This window comes from Artibeus jamaicensis, unplaced genomic scaffold (assembly GCF_021234435.1).
Source record: "Artibeus jamaicensis isolate MK-2021 breed Jamaican fruit bat unplaced genomic scaffold, CSHL_Jam_final contig_3152, whole genome shotgun sequence".
Taxonomy (NCBI): domain Eukaryota; kingdom Metazoa; phylum Chordata; class Mammalia; order Chiroptera; family Phyllostomidae; genus Artibeus; species Artibeus jamaicensis.
Genome location: NW_026521729.1, coordinates 2760465 through 2783338, shown reverse-complemented (window position 1 = coordinate 2783338; position 22874 = coordinate 2760465). Strand labels below are relative to the sequence as shown.

Here is a 22874-nt window from a genome sequence, read left to right as displayed (position 1 = left end):
TAACTGAGCATCCTGTAGTCTTACTTTCTAAATCTGGCAGCTTGACCACCCCCCCCCCCCACGCACTCAAACGGGGTTCCGAAACCTCTCCTTGGGCTCTCGGTAAAGAAACCCTGAGTCAGTCGGGGACACATGGCGGTCAGCTCAGAGACGTCTCTACAGTTAGCACACAGTTGAAAATGTGAACTTTGGAGTCTTTAAGACTTCGGGCCTGTCACTTCCTAGCGGGTTGACCTTGAGAAGGTTACTCAGCCTCTAAGAGCCTCACCTTTGTTCTCCGCAGAATGGGGAGACTGAATCGGAGTCACGTTCAGCCATATCCAATGGAACAATACTTACTGGTTGTTTAAAAATAAGGCACTTCCCAGGCTAGTTTGTAAATAGCCCCCCCACACCCCGGCTTCTCCTCTACGCACCCCCAACCCCAGATGGTCTTCCTCTTGCCACGAATGCCAGTCACAGGCAGCAGCATCCAGCGCTGTGCCGAGAATCCTCTCTGATTGGCAGGTAATTGTGGTTCGTGAATAGTTAAATAAATTGACTCTTGCTGCTGTGCCCACCACTGCAGGTGGTTGGGAGTGTTTCATGAAATGACGTGGAAGAGAGGTGATGCACACATGCAGTGAATGAATGAATGAATGAATGAATGCGTCTGTATACTACTTACAAGGAAGAGCCTTTGCTTTCTTTGTACACAGTCAAGTTCGTTCTTCTAAGTAGATATAGATGTAGGTGTACATACACATTGCATGTGCGTGTGAGGATCACTAATTACACCGGCTTAAGGAAATCTTGACGATCATTCTAGTTTTAGTTCAGTTCCCTCCACTTGACACAGAGGAAAGCTGAGATCTGGCTTCATTTACCGACGTATCGAAACCAGGCCATCGCTATGCATTGGAAGGAAATTGGTTTGAGGGATTGCTGGAAAGGTTTTTTTCCTGCTCAAAAATATGCCTTTTCATTCAACTGCCACAAAGCCTGAAATTTCACCGTTAGCATTTTAGCCATCTTTTAAAATTGAAAGGCTTATCAGGGTATTTCTGAAAGCCCACTCTCTTTAAGGTAGAAACGACCCAGGGCCATCTTGAGATAATGGAAGCAGAGGGCCAGAGGGCTGGTGGAAGAGAGATTCTAGAAGAAGCCGAAAGGATACCTGGTACTTGACGAAGATGCTGGTGGCCACCAATGAAACTTTGAGACAGGCTTGTTGTACGTTTGTACTCTTACACAGCAGGCGAGAATAAAACGCACAAATACTAATGGGCCGCGGCATTCAAAGGCACTGCTTTAAGAAAGCCGGACTCCTCAAGACCATCGTACCCTGAACAAAGCTGAAAGTCTTTCTCATAACCTTGGTCAAGGGTTTCTCGCCTGGATGAATGGAGGTGTTTTTCTCAGATCCACTAAGCGTGGATGGTAAAACATGGCCTCAATATTCCAGAGCAAAAATGTAGCTGGGGCCCTATCTACCAGTTCACAGGTACAAGGTGGTCCTGCCATCCCCCCCCCCCCCCTGCATCAGCGCTGACCACGGGAGCACAACGGCCCTTGCGTTGTTACGTTGGGTCCTATCTGCCAATGCTCACTCCGGTCCACCCACGTGTTACTCTGGGGACAGTCAGTGACAGTTGTGGACTAGACTGACTTCCCAGAAACATGGTATATAAGACCTCAAATAATTTGATGGGTTTGGTTTGGAAGATGAGAGTCTAAGGAAATGAACAAGGAAACCCGTAGGGAAAAAAAAACCCGGGGTTAAGATCCTGGCATTTTCTTCCAATATCAATACTTGTGGTTTATTAATTACCAATGGATGATCATAAATGAGGTAGGCTTTTCCCATTAGTCTCATCACTTTCATTGTCTTTTCTCCGAAATGTATTATATTCCACTCTCCCCGCCAGATGCCTGTTTTAATTAATTTTTGTGTTGCATTCAAAGCTTTTGCTTCTGTGCTTCTCTGTTTGATTTAAATTCCTTTTTTGCAAATAAATAAATAAATAAGTATCAAAGCTAATGAGGCTCTGAAGGTTTGAGATGTAAATATCATATGCAGATTCTTTTTGGGGTCCCAGCTCAGCGGAAAACCAAAAATAACACTTGGAAGTTTGCGGAAGAGATCTCAGGCTGCCCCTTCCACGTCTCCCTCCAGACAATTCTTCTGCTGGCAATTTCAGCTATTTGACCAAAAAAAAAAAAAAAATCATGCCCCCCCCAACTCAAACCCCCAGAAGCAAATTCCTCCCAAGAACAGCTCAGATGGGCATGAAATTGTGGGAGCTGCTGTTGAAAATCAATCTCCAACTGACTGGTTCCTGTTTGTCTTACGGAGCTTTCTTGTGTGTGTGTGTCTGTGTACACACCCACACACTCGCACGGCTCACCTTGTATACACATAGGTGAGCTGTGTGCGTACCCACAGTCTCCCAGGCACCTCCCACACACAAGTGTATGCACACCAACTCATGTGGGCACATTTTATACACACACACCCCCGTATACACACTGAACACATGTACACACACACAAATCAGTCCCACAGTGCAACCCACCCATGTTCATACACACTGACACACACACTCATACAAACTCACAACACATACATTCGTACGCACACATAAACACACACATTCTCTCACACCACCAGCTTGCGTTGGCTGGTCAAGGTTCCTTGTCTCAAACCTACACCAAATGGACTTGAACCAGGTCTCCCAAAATATGTCCTCGTGAGTCATCCCCGGGGCCCCTCCTTCAGGGTGTACCCTGGGGCTGCTGGGGGCAGAGTTATTAAACTTTATCTGAAGAGCTCTTACATTTTGCAATCTGCTTTAACTGGGGACATTTGTATCCTTTACTGAGAAGGTCTGATTCATTTCCCAGAAATGTTCATCTGCTATTAATCTGGCAGGATATAGTTAGTGTTGTGATATTTCGGATATTGTTTTTGGGCGGCGGGGGGAGGGGAGGGCGGGAGGCACGTGGCTGTCCCCTGGCAGCCCGGGAGATTACTCAGAGTGCTTAAACGCAGCTCGGAATTGTGTGACAGCGTTTCCATGCGAGGGACTTACAATCATGTTTCATTAATTCGACGTGAATGAAGCCTCATTTCTGGCCTTGAGGAGCTTAAGATTTATGTGAAATTAATAACGGAACAGATGTCTTCGCAATTTGGTTCCTCTGGAAAAAAAAAAAAGAAACCTGATTACTTTGAAAACTTCGATGCTTTAAGATGCAGACCATGGGAGTTTTTACTCCAGGGTACAGAGTTACGGCTTGAATATCATTCCCATCTCAGAACTAAGTGGAATTTAAATGTCAGATTTATATTAAATAGTCATATTCCCCATGATGACACGTATGAACAACAGCTTATTACTTTCATTAATAAGCTGTGTTGGACATTTACACCAAAGCTTCCGAGATAAAGCCGGCACCTCATAAGCGGGGGACGCAGGGAAGGCGGCCGGGTTTGTAGCTCAGTTTCTGATCACTTAATCATCGATTCCTCCGAGGAAAACAAAACGCATCTGGGCTCACACAAAACTCACCACTTGGGGGAGAAGTCGGGTCCTCTCCCGCGGCTGTGCGCGCCTGGGGTCCGAGGCTCTCCACTTCAGAGGGCATTTTAAGTGTCGCCTCTCCGTTTTATTTTTTTTCCTCTGGCCTGAAATCCATCTCCTGTATCTGGGCTTCTGCTGCACCAGGTCCCTGCGGCTGAGTCCGAGCAGTGTCTGGGTCTCCAGGGTGGTGGGGCACCCGTGGGAGCTGGGTGTTTACTTCTCAAAGTCCAAAGAAGGGAAGTGTCCTGGGAAGGGCATCCACGGGCCTGTTCTGAAGGGGGCGTGAGAGAAGGAAGACCCCTGGGGCAGGCCGAGTTAAGGAGGAGTGTAGCGGGAGGGGCCTGGTAACGGGCAAAACCCGGAGATCTGGTGTTAGGGTCCAGATTCAGGTCCCCGCCCGCAGCCACCACGATGGCCCTTTTCTCTGCTCCAAGCCTGTCATGCGTCCTGCGACCTGCGCCCCCCCCCCCCGTGTGCCCCATGGAGAAAGCAAGAGCATGGAGCCCAAGAATATCAAGCGCATGCTCACAGGCACCATTTACTACCATTTTTGGCCTTCCTGACCCGAGCGCCCTTGCTGCGCGCCTCTGGCCTCCTCCTTTCAGAACATCGGGGCTCCCACGCCAGTTACCACTGACCGACAGGGTCAAGTCTGGGCCCCCCGCACTGCCTGAGGGTGTGGCCTTGGACAAGACAGGGAGTATGCGGGACCCTCTGTCTCCTCATCTGAAAGGGACAGAAGAACAACCCTGCCCCAATGCTGCTGGGAGGGAGATTGCTGAAGGGCGCAGATGAGGAGGTACTTAGCGGGCACGTGCACACCCCCGGGCGCACGCACACGCGCGCACACAACGTGAATGAGGGTCGGGGCTCCCCCTCAGCAGGTTTACGTTTGTCCTTGAGACCCGCACTGCGTTAGCACCAAACACAGGTCACCTCTGTCCTCATTATTTCCAGTACTATTATTTAGCCTCACTCATCCCCACCTTGGCCAGACCTACATTTTGACCCTGAGTCCAAATGGCTGAGAGCAGAGGAGTTTGCACGGCAGAGCAGAAGGATCGGACCTGGCATTTTGAGCACGATGCAAAGCCTGCATTCAGCAAAAGGCAGAAAAACCCTCATAATTCGGTGCGCATACCTCTTTCCAATGTGCAACCCACTTTCTCTTCCATCACCCCCTTTGACTCCTAAAAAACAACAACAACGAAACCAACTCCAGGAGTGAAATCAGGAGAGAAAATTGTCTCCATTTCTCCATTTACAAATGAAAAAAATCTTATCCCCCTCCCCTGAAAAGAAACATCTATTTAAGACTTTCCAGGGACTGAAGAGTAGAATTGGGATTGAGCCAGAGCCCTAGCTCAGATGTTTTTCTCCAAAATACAGGTGTGTACGCATACAACACACCTGTGCATCCACACCTGGGCTGCTGGAGATGCGGCGGAAGCGAGAGAGACGAATAAACTGGAGGATCGGAAGTCCTAGCAGATCACAGATGCTCAGAGAGGCCCACATGCCCTGGGTCTCTGGTTAACCCGACAGGAAAGTATCAGCGGCTCCCTGGGCCACAAATCTTTAAGCCTCGTGGCAAACTGACCTCCACATCAAATTCCCTGCCAGACACCAACATTTCTAGTCTCTGCACTTTTTCCAGCACCTGCCTAGGGCCACCACACTGACCCTCTTTCCTGTCTCCTCCCTAACGGGCCTCAGTTGTCACCAAGGGGTTTCTCTTCCATAAATTGATAGGAACTCAGGTTCAGCTCAATTCCCATTCATTGATCTCCTGGGAGGTTGGTGTTGATATCTCCATTTTACTGACCGGGAAACAGAGGCTCAGAGGGGTTAAGTAACTTGTCCACAGTGGCACAGCTGTCCCTGATATCTCCCCTTGCCATCCTATGGCCCGGTGACCTGTCATCGATTCTACACAAGTTTCCTCTTTTTGAAATTAGGAAGAAGGAGAACTTTGTGGGCGTGGGAAGAAAGTGGATCTTCCTGGTCCGCGTTCCAATTGAGTCCTGTCCGTGCACTCAGCCAGCATTTACTGAGTCCCTACTGTCTCTCTCTCTCACGCCTGGGGGTGCGAGGGGTTTGGGGGGCAGGGGAGAAGGGAGGAGGGAGAAACGTACTTGTTAATTAAAGTGTGAGTGGTTCCAAAGTGTTGGCTATTGAGCGAGAGCCTGTATTGGCAATGACCGAAGGACAAACGGTTCAAGCATCCAGGCAGCGATATTTAAATATAGGTGTGGGTCGGGCTCTAGATCTCTGCAGTAGGTAATTCAGTGCATGCGGTAAAAAAGAAAAAAAGAAAAATTACGTGTGAAGAGTCAGCCTCTCACCTCCGTCACCCCCCACTCAGTTTCTCCCCTTAAAGAGAACGACTTTCTCACGAGTCCATCCAGTGAAAGCGAAACACGCATCAGTGAGACTACTTCCCCAGTGAGGCTACTCACTTTCCCAGAACCTCCCAAAACAATGTATTGTCCGACTTGGTGATAGTTGCCCCTCTGATCAATGAAAAATGGTATTTCATTTTTCTTGAACAGCCTGTTCATAGTTTTTGAACACTTAATTCGTTTAGTGATTTGATTTCTGTTGTTGATTTATTGGAACTCTTTATATAGTAACCAGGAAGTGCCTCTGTAATTGCTGGAACGGCTGGATTGTATGTTAGCCAAAGGAGAATGTAGGAGATGAGCATCCATCCATGGTCCCCTCGGGGAGAAGTGACCCCCTGGCCAGCAGCTACTGCTGCTCAGAGAGGGCCCTCCTCCCTGTCCTTGTGCGTGGTAGGTGGGAGGGGTCCTGGAATCTTCTAGAAACATGAGCAAGGCAGGCCCCGCTTTCTGCTGGTGGTCTTCCTTACTGCTGATGTAAGGACACTGGGAAGAGGCCAGCCCTAAATTGTCCCCTACCTGATGCCGCTGATACTGACATTTGCAGAAGAACTGATCACTGTCTTCACACACTCACGCCCATGTGACCTCATCACCTCTTCCCTTCCTCTGGCCCCGGAAGGCCACTTCAGCAACAGGCTGCCTACTGATACAGGGTGCGGCCAGGGGGCCCCCCCAAAAAAGATTTGGAATGGTGTCCAGAATTCAAAGTGTATAGGAATATTGGAGAGACATATAAGATGTCCTCATCCCTTCCCCCCCAACAGGTGTGAGCTGGGGGGAAGGGACACATGGAGCAGGAACATGCAGGGCTGTTTTGTACAGACACAGCCTTGCAGCTAATCCATGGCATTGTCTTTTAACATATCTATAGCCTTTGGCGGGTCACTTGGATATGTTAAATGGCTGTGGCCAGGCTTGGAGCTAGGGGGATGAAGTCACTTCCCCCAAGATGTAACTGGGGGCAGGTCCCCCAAGTTGCAGTGCCTGCGTAGGGGCTTGGAGAGGATTGGCTCTAGGACATGGGATGATAACTGCCCAGACTAACGATGGCAGCCCAGTAAACTTGTATTAATACAGAAATACTGGCAGGTGTAACTGATCTTGGGAGGAGTCCGAAATAGGGATACAGAGGAAGATGGGTGGGAGGATTTAAAAGCCAGACACAGCAGCCATTGAGAGAGAGAGAGCCACGCGGTTTCAGCAGAGTGAGGACCCCCTCTTGGTGAGGTGAAAGAGGGAGCCACGTGGTTTTGGCAGGGTGTGGACCCCCTCTTTCCCAGGTGAAAGGGAAAGACCACGCAGCTTTGCCAGAATGGAGATCCCTGCAGCCAGGTGAAGAAGAAAGCCATATGCTTTTGGTGGAGTGTGGACTCCTGCAGCTTTGGGGTGCCCCCTTTGGCCACGGGGCCTGAAAAGTAGGTAAGACTTTGACTAGAACTTGGTAGAAAGAACTCTTGGCAGTGGACTGTGAGAAGGTGCCACATGACTGGATTAACTCGAGAGATCCTGCCTACATGGTGATACAGCTGACGGTGCCAGCAGCCTCAAACACAGACGTGTGCTCTTTTCCTGATTTACGGTACCCGGAGTTGGGACAGTGGGAGAAGGGAGCTGTGTGGGTGTAGGTGTATACCCTAAAGGACTTTGATATTTTAGTGGAGGCATTAAGCCTAAAAAGCATTAAATAAACATTTTGTTTCCTTTTCACAAATCTCTGGCATTGAGAGATGTCTTTCCAATTGGCGGCGGACAGAAGAGCCCAGTAGATATTAGTATTTTGTCCTTGGGAGGGGCCCCTGTTCTGTAGCAGTTTCTGGCGTCCCTAGGTGGGCCAGATATTGTATTGCCCCTCCCTCGGACCTCTTGTTCGGTACCACTACTCACACTCACCAACCCAAGTTCAAGGGCTGCCCTTCAGCTCACACCTCTGTCAAAGGGGGCCAGGTTCATGTGAAACATTGGACTCTCATTCAAGTTGTCCTTTAAGGAAAAAGTTGTCACGTTTGGCAGGGAACTCCTGGGCTTCAAGTGGAGAAATCATCTGGGGGAGGACATTTTTGCTGATGTGGCAGGAGGAAGTCCCCGTCATTCTCAAAATCCCCTCTTTGAGGAAGCAGTTACTTCTCCTGGTGCACGTGGGGGGAACAGGCTTGTTCGTGGGGCCTCCGGCCTTGACCTTGAGTAATGAAACGTGAGTGCACTTTTGCCTCCAGTTGCCAAACTGCGACGGAGTTTCCAGGCTGTTCTCTGGAATGTCTGCTCTCTCTCTCTCTGCCTGTATCTCCCGGTTCTGTGTCCCCATTCACTTCATCTGCTTGTGTTTTCCTTCTGTCTCAGATCGTAGGTTCTCCATATATGTCTCCCACCCATATTCACTGGTTCGGAAGCCGTCTAAGGTCTGTTTTCTGCTCATCCAGCCCAGGGCCTTTACAGAATTTATGAGTCTGCATCTTCTCCAGCAAATAATCTGCCCATATTTACATGGGTGCATTTTCCCCTATTACAAAAACTCTTCCATGGGGCTGGCTGCCCTTTTGGAGAGGCAGGGATGGGGGAGACACGCTCAGGTTCACCCTGTCTTTGTTTAAGCCCGTTGCTGAGAAATCGTGTCTATTTAGTTCATCTTATCCATCTCCCCAGCTTTTGATCAATAAGAGAGTGTTTTTATATAAGAATGAACCAAATTTATTCGACGGATTATACATTCACTTTACTATTATGACATTGGGTGAACAGATAATCCATGAAAAACACGCTTTGGATTTCTCAAAAGTGAATTTAATTATAAGCAGTAATGTGTGCTGGAGAATTATAATTATGAAAAGTCATGTTCTCTAAGTCTGAAATGATGGATTATATTTCAAGGGCTTATTCCTGAGGAATTAAAGGACCCAATTTATTCGTTGTAAATGTATGATTATTGCAGCTTTGCTTTAAAAAAAAAAAACCACTCGCGATCACAGTATATTGTAGCTGGATTAAGTATGGCTAATCCTTTCAACAAGAATCATATTTTGCACCAAAAGCTGCCATTCCATTAATTTGTTTGTGAGACAGACAGGCGACTAATCTTTGTCTTCTGGTCCCTGGATGGTGATAATTCCAAGTACTTTGCTGGCATGTGTTGTGTCCCTTGTCCTGTCCTTGCACAGTGATTGACAAGGAGACAGGGATCGAAGCACAGAAATATCATCGTTGAGAAATAGAGGTGGACTGTTTACTGGGCATCTACTACATTCCAGGCACCGTATTAAGTACGTACTGAGTACATACTACTCGTTCTTTCCCTCGCCTCCCAGGACAAGCTCCTGAGCTCGATATGTTGCGGATTTGTTATACAGTTGGAGACACCGAGGTTTGGAGAGATTGTCAAGCAACCTGACCAGCGTAACCGGGTTTGTGAGCGGCGGAGCCAGGATTTGAACACAGGCTCCAAGGCCCATGTGCTCACCATGGCCGCCCCTCTCTTGCCCGGGCTCTCTGGGGGACAAAGGGGGATGGGCAGCCAGCAAGTCCGCAGTGACATGAGCTGGGGCCAGAGGCGGTGTTCACAGGGCAGAGGAAGGGAAGGGTGCAGGGGCTGGGGCGCTGCCCCCACCAGGTGTGCTTTGGAGACCCCTGAAATGCCCCCCTACCCGCAGGTCTACGTTTCCACCAGAAGTCACTCTTGGATTCTGCACGAGGAGGCCCTTATTCTGATGAGCTTGCAACCAGTGACGGAGGGATGGTGCCTGCCATGGTGACTGCTCAGTGCCGGTCACCAAGGCAGGAAGGCAAATTGGATGGGAGTTTGATGGGAGGGGACACAGGACATGGAGAAAGTCCCAGAGTTGGAGACTGTCGGGGACACACAACGGGGCTTCCAGAAGACACCAGCCTTTGACGAGAGTCTGTGGTCTTGGGGCTATGGCTGGACAGGCAGCGGACTAAGTCAAGTGGCGTCTATTTTCCTATTGAGAGGGGACAGGGTGCGGGGAGGCTGATCTGTGGAGCAGCAGTGGGTGGGAGGCAGGCCGAGTGCACAGAGACCTTGGCGGAGGGAAAGACCATCGGTACTTGCAGCAAAGGGGATGGACCAGATTCTTAGAAAAACAATAGCCAGAGCGTGTTGCTGCCCAGAAGGATTGGGGTCACCAGCTGGCTGTTTGGTAGTGCGATTGGTTCCTGCTGCTTCAGAGTTCAAGGGCAGGATGTTCTGATTGCCCCTGTCTCCTTCCGTCTCTCTTGACTCTTGTTGAAGTGTGTGGTGGGTCAAGTCCTAGAGGCAGGTACAGGTGTCTTAGCCACACAGAGACCTCTCAAGGGCACCCAGGAAACAGGTAAATCATCTCAAGCTCAAAGCCACTGGATTCCCGTCCTTCGCCTGGATGTCTGCAGGGCAGTCACTTGCTAGTGGCAGAGTAGGGGCCTGACCTGGGTGGGAGAAGGGAGACATTCTGGATGGGGCTGGTACGGTAAAGGTCATCCCTACAGCTAAGAAGCTGCCTCCACACCATCACCCATGGGACCTCAGAAGGGCCCTGTCGGGAGAATCCACAGGGGTCCCATCGTCCTCAGAACCCAACCCAACTCCTCAGCTCGGCCAACCAGCAGGACTGGCCCCGAGACAGCCCCCAACTTCATCCTTCTTTATTCCTGTTTCGTTTACTGCCTCCAGCCCCCATGACAGCCCCGGCCTGCAAGACCAGGAAACCAAGAACTGCAGCTGATCTCTGCTAAGGTAGTCAGTGCCCAGCACAGGCTGAATAAACATTTACCGGGCAAATAAACAAATAGGAAGAGACACAGGTGGGGCAGGGAGGGATGTCCAGAGGGGGAGCGAGAGGCCATCGAGGGTGCAGAAGCCGGACCTTGCCCGCTCTCGGAAGCTGGTGCACTCAGAGCAGGTTGCCTGGGTTGAGACTCACTAATTGTGCCTCAGTTTCCTCATGTGTGAAGGGGTCATCGTCAGAACATTCTCGGGGGCCGGCTTGCAGGGCAGAGGAATGAATACACATAACGTCTTGGGCCGGGCCTGATGGCGTCACAACCCACGTCAACAAAAGTCCGTCATTGTTATGCTAGAGCTGGCTGGCTGTGTGGCCAGCCTCAGTCTCCTTCCATGTGTGAAGTGGGTGACGATTTTATTACTGAACAGGCACGAACCCATGGCCAGAAGTCCCTTTAAAGTGACGCTTCTCAAACTTTCCAAAGGTTAAGAATGGCCTGGGAGTCTTGTCCAAAACCAAGGTTCTGAGTCTATAGCCCCACCCTCTCCGAACTGATTCAGTAGCTCTGAAGTGGAGCCCAGGAATGGAAAGAACTCAGGGGATGCTGAGGTTGGAACTGATTGTAATTGCGCATAAGAGACACTAGAGGGAGCAATGAGCCTAAGAATGGCCCGACACGGGTGCCCGTGAGCCCTGAGGCTGCTCCACCAAGAGTGGCCACCAGATGGCGCAGCCTGTCTGCAGAGGGAGCCTCTCGCCTGTTGAGGACTGGGGTCCGGGATAACCGCGCCTTACAGAAAGTGTTCTGAAAGGTATACACTTCCTTCCCTGCTGAGGCGGGTCCTAGCCCTGGGAAGGAGCCCTGAGGCCAGGGGAGGCCCACTTCTATTTCAGGGTGATGGATACCCAAACCCCGGTCCCGATCAGAGCCCCATCTACCAGTAGTCTTGGCCCTTGCCCCCAGTGTAAAGGCTATGCATTCAGTAGGCGCTCAGCAAAGGCCTGTGACCACTTCAATAGATAAGCACCCACACACACAGACCTGTTCTGGGAGGCCTGCGGTGACCACCATTATTATAAAGACAGTGACCAATTAATCATGGAGCCCCTACTACTTGCACACCAAGCACTGTCGTTTAACAAACACTAACAGAGTCTCACCCCAGCCCTGAGAGATGATCATTATGATTATTGGACAAATGCAGGGAGTGAGCTCCATGGTTAAGTCACCAGGGGTCAGGGTCAGTAGGCCACAGCCAGCACTTGAGCGTGTTACAGAACAGACCTGGCGGGGGGTGGGATTGATATACTATTATTAAATGGATCCACCCTTGTGCTCCGAGGGCCCCCCACCCCATACTAAGTTTGCCTTGCCCACTTTCAGGTCTCTCAATGCCAGAAACTGGTGAAAAGGAAAGGGATTATCTATTTAAAGAGTCATACAAACTTAAGAATAATGACTTAATGTCTTCCTTGACATCCCCAAATCCTTTAGAACACCCACAGATGCACTCAGTTCTTCCTTCCCCCTCTGCCCAGTCTGGGTACCTTATCTCAGAAAAAGAAGTAGAAGTCCGTGGTTCTTCTCTGCCCAAGCCACATGGTCCCAAAAAGACTCCTCATGGCTGCCATGCCTGGGTTTAAATCCCAGCGCCAATCTTCCTCAGCCGCACCTTTTCTGACTCTGCCCACAATTGGCCACAGCTGCCAATGTTCCTGAATTTTTCCAGCTTTACAGGGCTGCATAGTAAGTCCGGGCAGGTGTGGCCCCGTGGTGTGGAACCAATCACCTCCAACCTCCAAGCTCTCATGCAGGCGCTATAACCAGGGGGAGTGGCCTCCCAGTTACATCATGGGTTGAAGTCACTCCCATCCCGCTGGCTCAAAGCTGGGCACAGCCATTTAACATATCCATGGAACCAGTTAAAGGTTATAGATATTTAAATGACAGTCCTAGAGGTTGACTGTAAAGCTGTTGCTATGCAGAACAACTCTTGGTGGCCCTGCTTTATGTGTCCCATCCCCCAGCTCAGACTGGTGGAGGCAAGGACATTCTATATATTTTTTTCTAATATTTCCTGCACTCCAAGTTCTGGACCCCATTATAATCCCTATTTGGGCCCCACCCCTGGCTGCACCCTGTTACAGATGTGGTTGCATCAAGCAGGGCTCTCTGGGCATGAGTTCTGAGCACGTTTAGAAGTAGAGTATTAGCCAAAGGTGGAGGTGGGGGGCATTGGGAGAACACCCCGAGCAAAGGGGAAACCAATGAACCGAGGCTGGTGGCAGGGCCAGGGGTGCTGGGAGGCCATGGGGACAGTGGTGCCGGGGGTCTGGCTGACAAGAGACCCCACAGGTGAGCAGGCAGCAGCTGCCACGGGAGAATCAACACAGGTTGCAACACTGCAGTTCCACGCTGTGTGTCTTTGGTCAAGCTCCTTAACCTCTCTGGGCTCGCTGTTCCTCACCTTCATGGCCCCGTCACCGGCTCACTGGGAGGACGGGGTGGAGGGGACTGCCACACTCTTGGTTCAAAGTGAGCCCCTGGGGGCTGCTGGTTTTCTTTCCTGGGCAAATCCTTCTCCTGGTGCCTCAGTTTTCCCATTTCTCCACAGTGGCCACGTGTTGTGATGTTTGGGTACAAGGGCTACAGCATCAGAGAGCCCCAAGGGGTATCCCACTGCTGCTGCTGCTGCTGCTGCTGCTGAGGGTATGACCTTGAGCAAGTCCTCTCCTCTGGGCCCTGATTTCCTCACCTATGAAACAGGGATGCCAACCTGCCCCCGCCTCCTTGGAACAATGGAGAGCTACCTCGGGGCTCCACCCCCTGTGTGCCTGCCTCCCCCGCCCTGAGGTGGCATCACCCAATAAAGAGTCAGAGGGGCGGGAGAAATCAAGGTCAGGGCTTTTACTCCCGGACCCCAGTCTAGGAGGTCTCTTGGGCTGGGTGCTTCATTTCAGACACCTGCTCTGTGCAGTTCTTTCTCCTTTGGGGTTCCTGCCACCGCCCTCTCCCGCCAACCCTCTGGACCCACGACGGTCACGGTCCTGCAACTCCGGGCCCAGGCCCTGCACTGCTGGTTGGTTCTGCCGGCACCTGGGCCACAGCCTTTGGAGTTAACCCCTAGGTCATAAGCACTCCTCAATTACCCTCATCCAGGGGGGCTATCGGCTCCCTTCAGCACTCCCGGCCCCCATGGGCAGGTCGCAGAGGCTCAGGAAGGGTCTGCCACCAGTGGCAAGGAAATGGGTTGATTCCGAGAGTGGGCTGACGTCAGGGAAGGGTCTCAAGAAGAGAATAACCAGGCCTGCTCAGCCTTGGAGTCTGGAATCCACAGAGAAGCCCAAAGAACAAGTGTAACTACTATGATAGGTAATAGTTTCCTGTACAGTAACTATACAATAGTTAGACAGGTAAAGGCAACCAAACAAATGGTTTCTTTGGGTTTGACAAAAGTCTGCAGGTATACGGGCCTCCTCGATGTCTTGGGACAGCGAGCTACTTCTGGTGTCGGCAGCTTCTGGTCCTTCAAGGGCCTTTGGAGTCGCTACGGGCAGAGCCGGCGTCAGAGATGGGAAGATGTTCGTTTGTACTTAGTCACCTTGCTTTTTTTTTTAAGATGTGAATTCTTGCGTTGACACCTTTCAGTTTAACTGCGCATAGTCAGTCCATAATACCTAATAAGTTTCCTCCCAGAGAGGCTGGGGAGGCTGTTACGGATGTCTTTGCCAGTGGGCAAAAATCCCCTGGCTGGAAGTTAGGGTCTTTAAATAAGCCTTCATCTCCCGGGACTGCACTGTGAAATCAATCAGTTACTAATTTATCTGTTTCTTTCCTGGGGCCCAAAACTCCTTGGTAATCACTCAGAATATCTCCTTTTGGATGACTGGTTTGTATGTCCCTTCACTGAGGCACACAGGATGATAGATGAGGATTTCATGAGGAGAAAGGCTGTATTTCCCCAAATAAGCAGGGCTCAGGTAGAGCAGTACTGTAGGGAAAGCTTTTGGCCAAGGCAGATTGAAAAATATTGGGAGATTTGCCTGGGTGAGTTTTCATTGTACTGTTTGTACGCGGCCCCAGCCCATGACCTGGGTGACAAGCACAGGGAATTCTGTAGAATAAGCCAGAGGCTCCCGATGGACAGCGTCATTTGCCCCGTAAATGAGTCCCTCAGCCACAGTGCAACTCAGAGGGAATGTCCCCCCTGAAATTTTTTCCCCCAATAATAACTGACCTCCTGTTGAGGCTGTTGCTCTCCGACAAGGGAATGTCCCCCCCGCCCCCGAGAGAAAACAAACACGTCCTCACGAACACGCACTGGCATCCCCAAGATGGTGGCATGTGGATCAAACGCAATGACCAGACCTCGTGTGGCTCTGAGGAAGTGGGCAGTATCTGTGGGAGCCAGGGATTGATTTTCCAGGGCTGTATTTGGGGCAGAGGGAACATGAGCTACCACGTTACGAGCTACCGTAGGGGGAGGTTTTCGGTAACATCATTCACGCCCTGGGATCATCTTTCTAGAACCCCACGCATTAGCTCATGCATCAGTGCACACTGGGGAGTGGCTGACTGAGCCCCTCCAGGTAAGACTGGGTCCTGAGTGGGTCCAAACCAAGGTTTGTCCGGATCAAAGGTTCCCCCCTTTTGTTGCCATATTCTCTTTTCTGCTTCTGTAGCTATTTGTTCGAAACATAAAAGAGTCTTTTATGACTTTATTACTAGGAAGCAAGAAGCATTCTTGAGTCTGGACAGTCTGGCTGTTCGTGAAGACTGCCTGGCTAGCTGCAGCGTCAGCTGAATGATTTCCTTTGGCTTCCACGGAGGCAGCTTTAGAATGTTCTGGAATCTTGATCATCACCGATTGCTTTTGGCATCTAAAAATCCAGCAGCCTGTTCCCCATTCTCTCTGGGCCCCTCCGCCCGGAGGAAGTTACGAAGCCTTGCTGCTTCTGTGACATTCTGAAGCCCTGAGACAGACCCCACAGGCGTGGTGGCAACTGGCATAAAATAAATACTGGCTCTGCCATCTCTGGCTGATTGACGAGCCCACATTAGAGGCGACTGGTTTGGCTTGTCAGGCAGATCTTAGCCTGTTCACGTAAACGAGAACCTTCAACTGTGTCCACCGTGGGGGTTATTGCCTACCCAGTGCGGGAGCGTCCCTGTTCATCCTTCAGATAGGACCCATCTGTCACCAAATCGAGTCAGCCCGGCCCATAGTCATTTCCTGTGAACCATCCCTGGGAACACAAAGGTGGTCAGTAAGGAGCGTGCGATCTTGGGGGTCTTCATTCTGCAGCAGAGGTCTCAGCGTTGCTGGGTTCAGACTGTCACCGTGCGTTCAAGTGACAGCAGGAGCACAGGAGGAAGCGCGTCCTTAGAAGCCTGTCAGCTGCTGGAACAGTCGCGTGTGAAGAGAGTTCGGTGGGGATTCGAAGACCCAGGAACGTCCAGGAAGTCACTGTAGCCCTCTTTTCTGCCTGTTTACATACCACGGCCCCGCAGAGCCAGCCCGGGTGCGGGGAGCCAGCCCGCGGGCTACTGAGTCTCGCTGCTGACTGCTGCCCTGCGGGTCCGCGGTGAGCTCTCTGGCTTGGAGTTAAAACTGCTACAGCATTTCACTTTCATGTATGAAAAGGAAGAAGGTTTGTATGTAATGTGCCCCAAAAGGGGGAGCTTCGGGTAATTCTGCTTGTCTTCTTCCTGGGGTTCCACGGAACTGGATCGAGTCTGATTATAGGAAGATACGTACTCTTGAAACTTGTATGGTTTTGTGAACCAATGTCTCCCCAATAAATTCACTACACACACACACACACACACACCAAAAATAGGGCGTGTAGAGGCTGGGCCGTTTGTGAAAAATTTGGAATCCACTTGGACTGGTACCCAGTCAGACACAGGGGCACCCTAAGCCCCTTTTCGTTTGTTGGGGTTTAGAAGCGGAAGGGGTGTTATTCCTCTGCATCGTTCAGGGGTAATGGGCAACTCGTCTTCAGGTGTGAGATAACCGGGCCGACAGAATCCAAGCTTGCCCTTTGAGAGCCCCCTTGTGGCCAGCTGTTGTAACAGTCACCCTGTGTCCTCTTGGAAGCTAGCCCGTCCTAGGGCCGTCAGCCTTGAGCGTCTGAAAGAAAGAAGTGGGATTCTTTGCACGTCCCGGGCGTTGCTGTCCAAGGTCAGCTGATCCTCCCAGGTCAAAGCAAACGCGTACCCACTGCCCTTTTTTTTTGTTTGTTTTACAGGGATGCTGGGGAAGACGCTACAGAAATTTATCACTAAAAAGTACTGCGCACCACAGGAATATGTGATAATAAGATGGATGAATTTGGAACCACAAGATGCCTGGGAGTAACTATTTTATTTATAGCTCTGAGACCCTCAGCAGTTCTGCAACCTTTCCCATTGGGTTTCTGTGCTGGAACGACAGGAGAACGAACTACAGGACCTTGGACGTAGAATTATAAGCCTGCCACGGGAGTAACCTCGAGCTCCGGGCTTCCTTTCAGGTTTTACATCAGGTCTTACAGGATACTGGTGCCGATTAGGTAGAGGCAATGGTCGGTCGATCGTTATTCGGACAGGAGTGGCTGGCTTGGTCTTGCCCATAGGTGTGCTGGGAAGGGCCCCGGGTTCCCCTGGAACGTCCGTAACAAACATTCGGTCCAGTCCGTCTTCTGATTGGCTTCCTCCAGTGGTTTCCTTCGACAGGATTCTTTCCCCTGTGGGTTCAGTGGGTAGGTCATCCATCTAGTTACTGCGAGGGGAAAGGCCACTTAGCTGGGGAGGGGTAAGGACGGACAGAGTTGCCCTAGTAACCACACAGGCCTTAGGAAGTTCCCCTTTGATGGTCCTTTTCATTTCTCCAAAAGTATTAGTGAGGAGAAGGGGAAAAGCCCTGGCCCAGTCCTCAGAGCACTCCCAGGCTTGCTCCTGTTTCTTTTCTTTTTTACAAATCCCATTTCCATTTTTCCCATCTTTCTTAGGGTGACCCGACTTTTTATAGTGGGAACACACTCCTCTCTCCCTTGTCTGAGAGACCTCGGAGGTCCTCTGATTGCTTAATTGCTTAATTGCTGGAGCTGTAAGTTCGTGATTTTGGCAGCTTTTCCTCTCTTTTGAATAGTTTGAGACCGTTGATGGGCCAGAACTGCCAGTTCATTCGTGTGCGCAGTTGGCCAGTTCCACTCAGGTCATTTAATCCGAGTTAATAAGCTCTTCCTCTAGTCCTTCCAAAAGTGCAGAATTTAGCAAGGGGTCATTTTGATGACCCTTAAACCACTCTGGGCACAGACCCGAGTGTTGACTGAGCTTTTTTGTGTTTTTGGAAATGTTTACAGAAATCGACCTATAGTTCACCAGCCTTACCTTGCTATCTTGATCTAGTCCATTTTCTGGGGGGTCAGGGGGGAGCCCTCGGGGATGGCAGGGGAAGGCCCCGCATTTTCCCTGACCTGTCTCTCTCCTGTTCGAACAAGCTTTAACCTCTCCAGGGGGTTCCCAGAGAACTTTATCACCCATTCTGTTGCTCTGCTCTCAGAAACCCACGGGTGTAGTAACTGGAATAGGTCAGAATGGCTAGGACCGTGGGCTCTTACGGTAAAGACAAATTCCTTTGCGAACCCATCAGGGTCCTGGAAGGAGCGAGGAAATGTTAGATTGATTAATGCTGTTCTAGTCCAACGGATATTTGCAACCACTGCCTCCCCTCTGCCCACCACGGGCTATTCTCCAGAGGGAGCTGCCGGGATTTCGGGTTGTTTTTTATTTTCTTCGCAGTCTTCCTCGGTCTGGTTTTCTATTCTGAGTGTCCCTTAGGCCAGCTGGGAGCTGTGGTGGAGGAGGTGAAGGAGAGAGAGGCAGTGGGGGGAAGGAGAGTGTGTCCGGACGGTAAGTGAGGGGCCCGGCAGGCTGCTGGGGGAGTGGGGAAGGTGGTGTTGGCTTGGAGACGCGTCGGAAACAGTCTCCAACACTTTCTCACTCACGTCGGGGAAAGAAGGGACTCTCTCTGCGCCGTTCCGGATGCCGCTATTCACCAGTTGTGATAAGCATCCCGTTAAACTTCGTTTGACTTTAGAAGGTGGCTTTTTTGTCCCCTGTGGTACATGCCAAAATTTTTAATTAATTAAAAGAATAAAAATTAGGAGTCAAAGGAGCTCCATTGAGGGCATCTTACCTTATCACTTCTAGTTAAATCTTCCCGTTGCTGTAAGTTGTGTTACTGGACGGTGCACCTGGGGGTCTGCCCAGGACCCGCTGGTGGTGTGTGAACCCACCTTGCTCTCACGCCTCCTTCGGGCAGGAACGATGTCACAGCTCGAGTCCAGGTGACTATGACGGTGCATTTATTAAAGCCGGTTCCATAAAACAAGGGTGGGCATAACACAGAAGTAGCAGGAGGGCCTAGGCAGGGCTGCCCTGGCTCTCTGGAAACGCTCTGAGCCTGGGCAGGGCTGCGTTACCTCCCTGCAAGTCAGAGGGAAGGGGCCTTGGGGACAGGCTCAGGGGGTCTGCCCGGGACAAACTGCCCATTGCTGCCCCATTATAAGGCTCATGGCATCCCCCAGAGTTTAGGAGGTACATGGCCATGGAAGGTGGGGGAGGGCAAGGTGTGGGTCCCACATCCTAAGAACTTTGAAGTGTGGAGATCCCCGGGAGGTCCCAGGGGAGCTCTCAGTAGAACACCCACCAGCTTTCCAGGTGTGTCCTCTCACGGTCCTGGTCCCAAGGCTGGTGTGGCATCCCTTGTCTGGTTTCGCCGCTTTTCTGGGCCTGGAGCTGAAACACAACTGAGGCCTAGACACCATCTCCAGGGCGGGAAGGCCAGGGCGGGAGAAGTTACCCTGGGCGTGAGGTCCTCGGCCTCCCAGCTTTGCCCCCGCCGGGCCCTTGGGCCTTCTGCCCCGGGGACCACCTGCACTGGCTGCAAATTGCTCAGCCAGTGTGTTCAGCTCTGTCTCAGTTTCCCCGTCCCACTAGCCAAGGAATTGTCCTAACTACTTACTCTCCTGCCTCATTTGCAAGCACAGGCCTCCTACAAATTATTTATCTCCAGGGGTCTGTGGGCACCAAGGGCCGGGGCTTTGGGCCCCTGCAGTCACAATTGTCCCATGTTAATTTTAGTTTCCTTCTGAGATCCGCAGAGTCTGAACACAGTCCCGGGGACGGTGTGCAGTGGGTGGGAGCATGCTGCTTACGTGCCGTGCTCCGAGGGGCCGTCAGGTCTCCGTCGCGCCAGCCCTCTGGTGTGTGTGTGCCTCGGTTTCTCTCCCGGGCTGTCTAACACAGTGTGAGGACTCGGAGCACAGGGCGGCCAGCCTTGATGTACACGTCCCCACAGGAATTAGATTGTGTGGGGACTGCCTGTGGGGCCCGGCCTGTTTGGAGGGATACTTTCGAACATCTCCATGCAGATTCTTAGCCACCTAAGAATCCCTGCAATCCCACCTGGACGAAGTAGATGGCCCTTATTTTCGAAGCCAAATGGGTTCAGAGTCTCATTTACCCAGCAAACTATTCACGGCAAATAGATCCAATTGAATAGCCAAAATTAAAAACCTAGCCACCTGCTCCCCTGCCCCCATCCCGGAGTCATCTCAACCCTTAATCTTTAGTGCCACCTGGGGGATTTTTTTTTTTTAAAGAACAGCTTAAATAAAGTCAGGGCCTCCTACCTTCAAACAAGGATGTCCAGAATTCTAAGAAAAACTCACGCAAGTTCAGCTGGCACAAACTGGGGAGTGACTAAGGCACCACGGGCTGCTGTTCGCACCCAGCACCATCCCCCAGCCCACAGGGTGGTCCTGAGTGAGCCTCATTGGAATCCTGACCACGCCAACTAAACGTTGAAGTTAGAAGATCCAGCCAAAGGGAAAACATCTCCTGAGAGAGTATCTGAGCCAAATCGATGACCATTCCCTGGAAGCAAATCTCAAAGGACTGAGAAGGGCAGTTTCACAGCTTATTTTATGCCCTGGAATCAAAGGAGCAGATGGCAGGAGGGTGACATGAACTTTGCTGGTGGCAGATTAAGGAGGTGGGAGAAAGCCAAGGAAAAAAACTCTGGGACTGAATAAAGAGTATAACGGAGAGACAAATGCCTCTTTGACATCCGTGGGGACAGGATGGTTAGTAATTAACAGTCACAGCCCACAGAGATGGCATTCAAGGAGAAAGATAACAATGACACGTTCTGTGGTCTCCAGCTATGGTGATGTGCAGGAGCCCTCGGGAGTCTGGAAAAGATGTCACAGGTATGTGTGATCTTAGATGCAAAAAGACAGCAGACAGGCTCACTTATGGTCAAGGCTGACCTTCGTCAAGGACTATACAGGCCTAGGATGGGACTACCCAGCCTGAACCATTTTTAGTTAGGAAGTTTTACGTTCAGACCACCCTATGTATTTCCTTTTGGTCTCTGAGTGTGTAAGGCCAGCGTGCAGGCCTCCCTTGAGCTTGTCAGGTTTAGTGTGTGGCCCCTTTTGCATCCACAGAGGCAAGTGATGTAAATGAGCAAAACTGAGCTGAGTGAGTCACATGCAAGGCAATAGGGAACAGTGGGGACTATGGCAAACCAAAGTACTTGCCACATCCGAAAGGTCCTGCTGCTATTTGGCTCCACCGAATTGTTGGCCATGTGGAAATTGGTACCCAGAATTGCCACAGCTTTGGGAATTTCTTTTAAAAAAAAAAAAAAAAAAACCAAGAAAGTCAGATTTTTACATGAAGTTTCCCAAGTTTCAAAATGCTCTTCAGGGTGGATTCAGCCCACAGGTCACGAGTTTGCAAGCCTTGCTTTAGTGAGACAACTTTTTCCGTTTTCACTCCCAGCTCTGGCCTCTCCAGCTTGGCTCTCTGACTCTCCACAGGCCATGGACAGAAGCCAACTGGGACCCGGCCAGAAGGCAACCCCCTTCCCCGCTGACCTCAGACGCACCCTCCCCAAAAGAGGTGCTTCACCCGGGGTCAGGCTGATGGGCCCAGCTCCTTCCTGCAGGGCGAAGTCCCTCCCAAGGGGCTCCTTGCAGCCTGACCTCTGGCCCTGGCCGCCCAGCAGCCTGTGCCTGCCAGACAAGCCGGTACTTGTCTTAAACCCACTGAGATCCAAGCCCAGAGGCTTTCCCTTTCTGCAGATAAAGACCAGACTTGTCCCCATGACTCCCAAGGCCCTCAAAGGCAGATTGTGGCTGACCCTCTCGGCCTATAACTTGGCTCTTCACACTGGTCTCTGCTGACACCCAAGCCTAGCTGCCCCCCTGGCCCCTGCCCCCCTTCCTCAGGTAGAGGGTTCTCCACCACACATCTTGATGTCTCTCATTTCTGGACCTTTGTATTGGTTGCCCTAGAACCCCACCTGAAACACCCCTCCCACCCCACTCACCTCCACTCAACACTCCTTTGTCTTCTCCTTCCTCAGGGCTCGGCTCAGAAGTCACCTCCTCCAGGAAGCCCTCCCTGCCCATCTGCACTAGTTTAGAGACAGAGGCGAGGGGTTCCCACAACCCACTGGAGTTCCCCATCACAGCATAGCACTTAATCAATTCTCTGCCCTTGAGAGCAAGGGGACATTCCTTAGGGACACTGACCAGGAATTCTGTGTGTCCAAGTGTATGTCTAGCACCCAGCATGATGCCTGGGGCCCAGTAAATGCTTAAATATTTGCAAAAGGGGATAAAAAGGAAAGAGGGGAAGAGAAAAGGGAGGAAGGAAGGAAGGAAGGAAGGAAGGAAGGAAGGAAGGAAGGAAGGAAGGAAGGAAGGAAGGACCTTCCACTTTGTTTCCATCTCTCTCTCTCTCTCTCCCTATTCTGACCCTCTGTCTCATCTCCATCTCGACCTACAACTTCTACAATCTCTTGCTCTAAGGACCCAGGAGCGGCTGCTCGGTTTCTGACCCTTCCTCCACATCTCTGGCCCAGGTTTCTGGGAGAGCCGGCGGCCCTGCCCCTGGGCGCCCCGCCAAATACCGCTGCTTCCAACCTCAAGACATCACGAGTCTACAGTGGTCGCGCCAGATGTTTCCCCTCGGGGGTCCTTAGGCTTTGTGTCCGGATTGGGGGGTAGGGGTAGAGAGGTCGCAGACGCCAGGAGCAGCCGGCGGTGGAGAAAAGAGGCGGAGAAAGAAAAGAGGAGGGGGGCGAGAGGGGCGGACCGGAGTGCGCCGCCCCACCCCCACCCCGCCCCCACCCCCT

At 51.3% G+C, this 22874-nt stretch overlaps 1 long non-coding RNA gene across 1 annotated transcript; it reads right to left on the bottom strand.

Annotated features, from left to right (window-relative positions):
- Nucleotides 1–18865: 18865 nt before the first annotated feature.
- LOC119046442 (uncharacterized) lies at nt 18866–22789 on the bottom strand. The gene is made up of 3 exons (XR_008391181.1): nt 22663–22789; nt 19374–21361; nt 18866–19150 (listed from the first exon to the last, which is right to left on the bottom strand). It is a non-coding gene; the product is annotated as an uncharacterized LOC119046442 (long non-coding RNA).
- Between the last annotated feature and the right edge of the window lie 85 nt (nt 22790–22874).